Genomic DNA, 9,950 nt, shown 5'->3' on the forward strand with positions numbered 1-9,950 from the left:
TACCTGGCAGGCACGAGTGGACCAATGGTGGCAAAACTGCCAACATATAAGGACCTCAACATTGTGACTATCCACGAGATCACCAAGGTACCCGTTACAGCAGAAGAGACCAAGGGTACCTGCATTTGTCAGTCCAGGACTTACAACAAATGTACCCGGACAGATTCGATGTCATAGGAGATTCCAACAGCAATGCTGTAATGCAGCTCAGATGGGATGCACTCCCTGTGTCCCGCCCCCTGATGTCTGAGATTGAGTCACAGTTCTTCCAGGATCTCAGTGGTTCTGGTTTGGAGAGTATCAGCCCCTTCTCCGAGATGCCACACCAAGAGAATGAAGATCCAAATTCAGATGGTGCAAGTTCTTTGTCAACCAGCAGTGTTTCTTTGCACTCCAGCAACTCAGAAGAAGAGAGTGACATTGTCACTACTGAAAAACAAAGGCTGGTGGTGGGGAGTGTTGCCAAGGGGAAATCTCCAATGATTGGAACCCGCTCGCAGACTCTGGCCAGCATCAAACAGTGCCGTCTGGAAATCCAGCAACAGCACTATTATGCCACACCTTCACCTCTGCTGTTCAGAGAACCGCCAGCACCAAAATGAGCCAGAACGGACAGGTATCGTCACGAGGCCAAGTACTCCTCCCCCAACAAGTCCTTGACCTTGAGCCCCAGGCCTTCAGAGGAAGAGGATGAGGAGAGGTGAAGGAGATACAATGTCCTGAAGAGGCAGAGGAGGAATGAGTTGAAGCATTCTCTGTTGGCTGTTCGAGATGAGGTGCCGGAACTCTCCAAGAATATCAAGGCCTCAAAAGTGGCTATCCTGAGAAAAGCAGCAGAGTACCTTAGCAGGCTGAAGGCAGAGCAACAGAAACTGATTGCTGAGAGGGAGAAAGTTCAGAAAAAAACAGCAATAGCTTAGATGCAAATTCTCCAAGATGCAGGAGACACTGTGGAAAAAAAGGGAGCATGAAGGTCGAGCATGATCAACATGTAGTGACGGAAAAAACATGTCAACAACCAGCACATTGACAACATATCTGCAAACCAAAAATGCCAAGGTTGAAATCCACATCCCCAGAAGGTTATACCATAGCAAGATCTGGAAGAGTTGTCAAACCACCGAAACAATATATGGACTCTTAAGCTTCTACACTCGTAAATTTCACAATCCCTATCCTTATACTTGTAAATTTTATAATCTCTATCCCTATATAACTAATTTTGATATTTTGCAATTTTATGTGTTTTTACTTGTAGGGTACCAGACTTTTCTTTGGAAAGAAAGGGGATGTTGTATAATCGCTTTAAGAGTGATGTCTCTTTCAGAAAACAGCATGAAAATGAGCTAAGTGTCAGGATGTTGTCATGTGACTAGAAGCCACAGTCACTCTGCATGCCAACACCCTGGACAAAGATTCTGTATATAGTTTGTTCTGTATTGTTCTTTCTTTTCTTTTGGGCCTCCTTATCTCGAGAGACAATGGATACGCGCCTGGAGGTGGTCAGTGGTTTGTGAAGCAGCGCCTGGAGTGGCTATAAAGGCCAATTCTGGAGTGACAGGCTCTTCCACAGGTGCTGCAGAGAAATTTGTTTGTTGGGGCTGTTGCACAGTTGGCTCTCCCCTTGCGCCTCTGTCTTTTTTCCTGCCAACTACTAAGTCTCTTCGACTCGCCACAATTTAGCCCTGTCTTTATGGCTGCCCGCCAGCTCTGGCGAATGCTGGCAACTGACTCCCACGACTTGTGATCAATGTCACACGATTTCATGTCGCGTTTGCAGACGTCTTTATAACGGAGACATGGACGGCCGGTGGGTCTGATACCAGTGGCGAGCTCGCTGTACAATGTGTCTTTGGGGATCCTGCCATCTTCCATGCGGCTCACATGGCCAAGCCATCTCAAGCGCCGCTGACTCAGTAGTGTGTATAAGCTGGGGGTGTTGGCCGCTTCAAGGACTTCTGTGTTGGAGATATAGTCCTGCCACCTGATGCCAAGTATTCTCCGAAGGCAGCGAAGATGGAATGAATTGAGACGTCGCTCTTGGCTGGCATACGTTGTCCAGGCCTTGCTGCCATAGAGCAAGGTACTGAGGACACAGGCCTGATACACTCGGACTTTTGTGTTCCGTGTCAGTGCGCCATTTTCCCACACTCTCTTGGCCAGTCTGGACATAGCAGTGGAAGCCTTACCCATGCGCTTGTTGATTTCTGCATCTAGAGACAGGTTACTGGTGATAGTTGAGCCTAGGTAGGTGAACTCTTGAACCACTTCCAGAGCGTGGTCGCCAATATTGATGGATGGAGCATTTCTGACATCCTGCCCCATGATGTTCGTTTTCTTGAGGCTGATGGTTAGGCCAAATTCATTGCAGGCAGCCGCAAACCTGTCGATGAGACTCTGCAGGCATTCTTCAGTGTGAGATGTTAAAGCAGCATCGTCAGCAAAGAGGAGTTCTCTGATGAGGACTTTCCGTACTTTGGACTTCGCTCTTAGACGGGCAAGGTTGAACAACCTGCCCCCTGATCTTGTGTGGAGGAAAATTCCTTCTTCAGAGGATTTGAACGCATGTGAAAGCAGCAGGGAGAAGAAAATCCCAAAAAGTGTGGGTGCGAGAACACAGCCCTGTTTCACACCACTCAGGATAGGAAAGGGCTCTGATGAGGAGCCACCATGTTGAATTGTGCCTTTCATATTGTCATGGAATGAGGTGATGATACTTAGTAGCTTTGGTGGACATCCGATCTTTTCTAGTAGTCTGAAGAGACCACGTCTGCTGACGAGGTCAAAGGCTTTGGTGAGATCAATGAAAGCAATGTAGAGGGGCATCTGTTGTTCACGGCATTTCATGAAAATGAGCTAAGTGTCAGGATGTTGTCATGTGACTAGAAGCCACAGTCACTCTGCATGCCAACACCCTGGACAAAGATTCTGTATATAGTTTGTTCTGTATTGTATGTACAGGTTTACCTGTTAATAAACCTTCTTCTGGCAGGGCAGGGATCCTGAAGAACCAAGACAGCATGGAGTGGGCTTCGCCATCAGAAACTCCTTGCTCAGCATGATAGAGCCTCCCTCAAATGGCTCGGAACGCATACTGTCCATCCGACTGCTCACCACCTCTGGTCCAGTACACCTACTCAGCATCTATGCTCCAACACTCTGTTCCGCACCTGAAGCTAAAGACCAGTTCTATGAACAACTCCATAACATCATTAGCAGCATCCCCAACACCGAACACCTATTCCTGCTGGGGGACTTTAATGCCAGGGTTGGGGCCGACCATGACTCATGGCCCTCCTGCCTTGGGCGCTATGGCGTTGGAAGGATGAATGAGAACGGGCAGAGACTGCTTGAGTTGTGTACCTATCATAACCTCTGCATCACCAACTCGTTCTTTCACACTAAACCCTGTCACCAGGTTTCATGGAGGCACCCAAGATCACGTCGTTGGCACCAGCTAGACCTCATTGTCACAAGGCGAGCCGCCTTAAACAGTGTTCAAATCACACGCAGCTTCCACAGTGCGGACTGCGACACCGACCACTCCCTGGTGTGCAGCAAGGTTAGACTCAGACCAAAGAAGTTGCATCATTCCAAGCAGAAGGGCCACCCGCGCATCAACACGAGCAGAATTTCTCACCCACAGCTGTTACAAAAATTTCTAAATTCACTTGTAACAGCCCTTCAAAACACTCCCACAGGGGATGCTGAGACCAAGTGGGCCCACATCAGAGACGCCATCTATGAGTCAGCTTTGACCACCTACGGCAAAAGTGCGAAGAGAAATGCAGACTGGTTTCAATCTCATAATGAAGAGCTGGAACCTGTCATAGCCGCTAAGCGCATTGCACTTTTGAACTACAAGAAAGCCCCCAGCGATTTAACATCCGCAGCACTTAAAGCAGCCAGAAGTACTGCACAAAGAACGGCTAGGCGTTGCGCAAACGACTACTGGCAACACCTATGCAGTCATATTCAGCTGGCCTCAGACACCGGAAACATCAGAGGAATGTATGATGGCATGAAGAGAGCTCTTGGGCCAACCATCAAGAAGATCACCCCCCTCAAATCTAAATCGGGGGACATAATCACTGACCAACGCAAACAGATGGACCGCTGGGTTGAGCACTACCTAGAACTGTACTCCAGGGAGAATGCTGTCACTGAGACTGCCCTCAATGCAGCCCAGCCTCTACCAGTCATGGATGAGCTGGACATACAGCCAACCAAATCGGAACTCAGTGATGCCATTGATTCCCTAGCCAGCGGAAAAGCCCCTGGGAAGGACAGCATTACCCCTGAAATAATCAAGAGTGCCAAGCCTGCTATACTCTCAGCACTACATGAACTGCTATGCCTGTGCTGGGACGAGGGAGCAGTACCCCAGGACATGCGCGATGCCAACATCATCACCCTCTATAAAAACAAAGGTGACCGCGGTGACTGCAACAACTACCGTGGAATCTCCCTGCTCAGCATAGTGGGGAAAGTCTTTGCTCGAGTCGCTCTGAACAGGCTCCAGAAGCTGGCCGAGCGCGTCTACCCTGAGGCACAGTGTGGCTTTCGTGCAGAGAGATCGACTATTGACATGCTGTTCTCCCTTCGTCAGATACAGGAGAAATGCCGTGAACAACAGATGCCCCTCTACATTGCTTTCATTGATCTCACCAAAGCCTTTGACCTCGTCAGCAGACGTGGTCTCTTCAGACTACTAGAAAAGATCGGATGTCCACCAAAGCTACTAAGTATCATCACCTCATTCCATGACAATATGAAAGGCACAATTCAACATGGTGGCTCCTCATCAGAGCCCTTTCCTATCCTGAGTGGTGTGAAACAGGGCTGTGTTCTCGCACCCACACTTTTTGGGATTTTCTTCTCCCTGCTGCTTTCACATGCGTTCAAATCCTCTGAAGAAGGAATTTTCCTCCACACAAGATCAGGGGGCAGGTTGTTCAACCTTGCCCGTCTAAGAGCGAAGTCCAAAGTACGGAAAGTCCTCATCAGAGAACTCCTCTTTGCTGACGATGCTGCTTTAACATCTCACACTGAAGAATGCCTGCAGAGTCTCATCGACAGGTTTGCGTCTGCCTGCAATGAATTTGGCCTAACCATCAGCCTCAAGAAAACGAACATCATGGGGCAGGATGTCAGAAATGCTCCATCCATCAATATTGGCGACCACGCTCTGGAAGTGGTTCAAGAGTTCACCTACCTAGGCTCAACTATCACCAGTAACCTGTCTCTAGATGCAGAAATCAACAAGCGCATGGGTAAGGCTTCCACTGCTATGTCCAGACTGGCCAAGAGAGTGTGGGAAAATGGCGCACTGACACGGAACACAAAAGTCCGAGTGTATCAGGCCTGTGTCCTCAGTACCTTGCTCTACGGCAGCGAGGCCTGGACAACGTATGCCAGCCAAGAGCGACGTCTCAATTCATTCCATCTTCGCTGCCTTCGGAGAATACTTGGCATCAGGTGGCAGGACTATATCTCCAACACAGAAGTCCTTGAAGCGGCCAACACCCCCAGCTTATACACACTACTGAGTCAGCGGCGCTTGAGATGGCTTGGCCATGTGAGCCGCATGGAAGATGGCAGGATCCCCAAAGACACATTGTACAGCGAGCTCGCCACTGGTATCAGACCCACCGGCCGTCCATGTCTCCGTTATAAAGACGTCTGCAAACGCGACATGAAATCGTGTGACATTGATCACAAGTCGTGGGAGTCAGTTGCCAGCATTCGCCAGAGCTGGCGGGCAGCCATAAAGACAGGGCTAAATTGTGGCGAGTCGAAGAGACTTAGTAGTTGGCAGGAAAAAAGACAGAGGCGCAAGGGGAGAGCCTACTGTGCAACAGCCCCAACAAACAAATTTCTCTGCAGCACCTGTGGAAGAGCCTGTCACTCCAGAATTGGCCTTTATAGCCACTCCAGGCGCTGCTTCACAAACCACTGACCACCTCCAGGCGCGTATCCATTGTCTCTCGAGATAAGGAGGCCCAAAAGGAAACCTTCTAGAGATCTTCAAGGAACTGGAATCCACGTATCTCATTGTGTTGCTTAAGATAACACAAAGAAACTCATGACAGATAAGGCCAAAAATTATTTGCACTTGCTATGCTATAATCTTCTCCAGGAATTGCCTTGGGAGTGCTCTCAATTAGCTATCATAACTTAAGCAGGAGGTCAGCATAATGCTTAGAAAGATGGGTAAACTAAGGTTTCCACTGATCATCCGCCAAAGTTACGGTGACTAATCTGGAGAACAGCCAAGGAAATTTCTGGCGCTTGTTTTTCGTACTATATTCTTGGGAGACTGGCAAAGTAAGCTGATGGCTGAAAACATGTTCAAAAATATATTGAGTGATTTAATTGATTAGTTTATTGTTCGTTCTTTATTGGTAGTTTCCTGTTTACTATTTTACCGATTCAAGAATGTTTCAGTCAATCACCATTGATCAGTTAGCAATTTACGTCGCATTTTTAACAAATTGATATTTGATCTAATCAAGCAAGTGTGCTTGAAGTTTGCATGTGCAGCACATTTAAGTGCGATTGCTGCATGCTAGAAATAAGACTTACCAATATAAATAGATGCAAAAAAAATCTATGGAACCTCACAGAATCAGGAATATATAGATAATGTTTTCTGCCTATAATATGCCCTGATACCATTGGCCCCTCCTTAAAACTGAAAAAATAAATCAGCCTCCAGGTTAGTTCTCTATCCTGGATCCCACTGGTGGGGGGAGATTTTATGCTCTCCCCCGCATCGACTTTGGAGGTGGGGTAAGCATATAATCTGGTGGGATGGTGGTGGGAAGGGGCCTCACCACCTTCCCGCCTCCACCCAAATTAAGTCTTGGGCGGAAGGCCTATGAATGGCCTTCCTGCCCTGCCACCAATTGAGGCTCTTAAGTGGGCAATTAATGCCCAATTAAGGACCTTATCCCGTCTCCGTCAGTATTAGTCCAGCAGCAGGTGAGCCTGGTGCCACTCACGGAGCATGCCAAGCAAATCCTCGCATGCTGGCTCCTGAGGGAGGGGTCCCTCGTTAAAAGGCACAATGGCATCGGGAAGGGGTGGGGCCCTCTGAGAGCCACCCCCCTGCCCTTGCGGCTGACCACTATGACCCTCCCACCCCGCAAAACCGCTCCCACCCTGACTTATCTTGGCTGACAGCTCAGAGGGTAGGACTTCTGTCACCGGCGTCCTTGATCCCAGGGAAGGTCTGCTGCTGTCCACTTAAGTGTCAAATTGGCACTTGATTTGGCAGGCCTTTCCAAGAGGAGGCAATGCAGGGCTCTCACCGGCACTTTAGCCGGTGGTCGAGGCCCCTGTTGCCCAGATAAAATTCCAGCTGTCAGTCTAATTTACACTTATATCCTTAAAGTAGAAAAACGTTTCAAGGTGCTTCACAGAAGTGTAAGAGAAAAAGGAAGCTGTGCTAAAGAAAGAAATACTACAAGGGGTGACTAAAAGTTTGGCCAAATAGATGGGTTTTAAGATTTGTCAGTATGCCCCTGTGAAGCCTCGGCCTCCTCTGCTTGCATTTCATATTTTGAATGATTCAAAATAGCTGAGTGAATCTGATGCTCAACATGTGTAACTACTGTGAAGCAGCAATCAAGAATGCAAAGAAGTTAGAGAACTTGATAGCTAAAATAGTACAATGCAAATCAAAGGAAGTCATGTTTAAAGTGAATGACAGTTTAAGCTGACGAAACCTTGAGCACTTTATCAAGTGAGGGTGAATGGTACATAAGGGAAATATTCAAATATTGGAGGTAATGCAGAGAGGAGTGTCAAAACTGATCCCTAATGTCAGATGATGCATTTATGAGGAAATACTTACCTTGAAATGATGCATTAGAGAGATGAGCTTATAGACACAAAAGCAGAATGTAAATGGTGTAAAAAGTTAAATCTGAAGTGAAACCATAATGGTCGAACATAGGATAGAAGCTCAAAACAGTAAAAGGCAAATTTAGGACTAATGTCAGCAAGTTCTTCTGCATTTCTGGGTAGAGAAAAGGGGGCAAAAACACTGGAATAATTTAAGAAGTAATTGGATAGTATGATGAAGGAAACTGTAAAGTCCTTCTGGATTAATGAACTATTAATTTGTGTCGAATTTGTAATCTAATATGTGTGGATTGTGACTATGTGATTAATATTGACCAGGGCATAGACAAAAAGATGAAGTGATTAAAAGGAAAGATTCAGATGTGAAAGTGCAAAAAATATAAAATTGTCAAAGAAACAACATTAACAAGTAAAATAAGACACACAAATGTAGAAATGAGTAAGAAAGTGTACAAAATAATTTCTATTTACATTGAACATAGGAACATAGGAAATAGGAGCAGGATTAGGCCATGTGACCCCCCCCCCCCCCCCCCCCACCACCCCCCCCACCACCCCCCAAGCCTGCTCTGCCATTCAACTAGATCATGGTTGATCTGCTACCAAAATGCCATTTTCACACACTATCCCCATATCTCTTGATATCTTTGATATCTTCAAATCTATCGATCTCTGTCTTGAATATACTCAATGTTTGACCCTCCACCGCCCTCTGGGATAAAGAATTCCACAGATTCACCATCCTCTGAGTGAAGAAATACCTCCTCATCTCAGTCCTAAATGGCCTACCTCTTATTCTCAGACTGTATCCCCTGGCTCTAGATTAATTAAATATCAATTGAAATTAAAATATGGTTTTACTTTCATTAAAAAGCATTTTTGGAATTTAAAATTACTTGATTTTTACAAAGTCATAAAGCAATTGAAGAAGAGTCCGAGCTGCAGACATTGCGACACATCAGGGAAAAGGAAAGTTACCTGGACATTTTGTACCAGAAGGTGGTCATACCCCTTAGGATAGGGTCTTCTGATGGTGGTCAGTGACAAGAGAGTGTGGCTGCAGCTGAGACAGGTGAGGGGATCCAAAGGGCAGGAGTGCAGGAGCCTCAGCCTTTGCAATTGTCCAACAGGTTTGAGGTTCTTTCAGCTTGTTTGGATGAGCGTGGGGGTTGCAGGGTGGATGAGCAACCTGACCTTGGCACCGTGGTACAGGAAGCCATTCAAGTGGAGGGAGAAAAAAGGAATGTAGTGGTAGTAGGGGACAGTATAGTTAGGGGGATTGACATTGTTCTCTGCAGCAAAGGGCGAGAGTCCAGATAGCTGTGCTGCCTGCCCAGTGCCAGGATTCGGGACACCTGCTCAGGGCTGGACAGGAACTTACAGTGGGAGGGGCAGGATCCAGTTGTTGTGGTCCATGTAGGTACCAACAACATGAACAGGACAAGGAAAGACGTTCTGCATAGTCAGTATGAGGAACTAGGCACCAAATTAAGAAGCAGAACCTCGAAGGTAATAATCTCAGGATTATTAGCTGAGCCAGGTGCAAATTGGCATAGGGCAAATAAGATTAGAGAAATTAATGCGTGGCTCAAAGACTGGTGTGGTAGAAGTGGGTTCCGGTTCATGGGGCACTGGCACCAGTACAGGGGAAAGTGGTGGCTGTACCATTGGGACGGTCCACACTGAACCATGCTGGGGCTGGTGTTCTGGTGAGCCGTATAACTAGGGAAGTAGAGAGGATTTTAAACTGAATAGTGGGGGCAAGGGATCAAATTTGGGAAAATATGGTAAATCAATGAGCAGAGACAAGGCAAGAGAGAAAGGTATTAATATGGGAAATGATAAAGAGACCGTGTCAGGAAGGGACAGAGCATACAAATCTGAGAGTAAATCAACAGATAAGGCTAGAGGTTACTAAAATAATGAAAGGACAAAACTGAAGGCTCTGTATCTGATTGCATGTAGCATTTGAAACAAAACAGATGAACTGAGATCACAAATAGAAATAAATAAGTACGATCTGATATCCATTACAGAGACATGGCTGCAGGACGACATAGATTGGGACCTGAATATTGAAG

General features: G+C 46.7%; 1 pseudogene; it reads left to right on the forward strand.

Annotated features, from left to right (window-relative positions):
- The first annotated feature begins 200 nt into the window (after positions 1-200).
- On the forward strand, positions 201-984 carry LOC137375702 (N-myc proto-oncogene protein-like; annotated as a pseudogene).
- The last annotated feature ends 8,966 nt before the right edge of the window (positions 985-9,950 follow it).

This window comes from Heterodontus francisci, chromosome 12, assembly GCF_036365525.1.
Source record: "Heterodontus francisci isolate sHetFra1 chromosome 12, sHetFra1.hap1, whole genome shotgun sequence".
NCBI lineage: Eukaryota > Metazoa > Chordata > Chondrichthyes > Heterodontiformes > Heterodontidae > Heterodontus > Heterodontus francisci.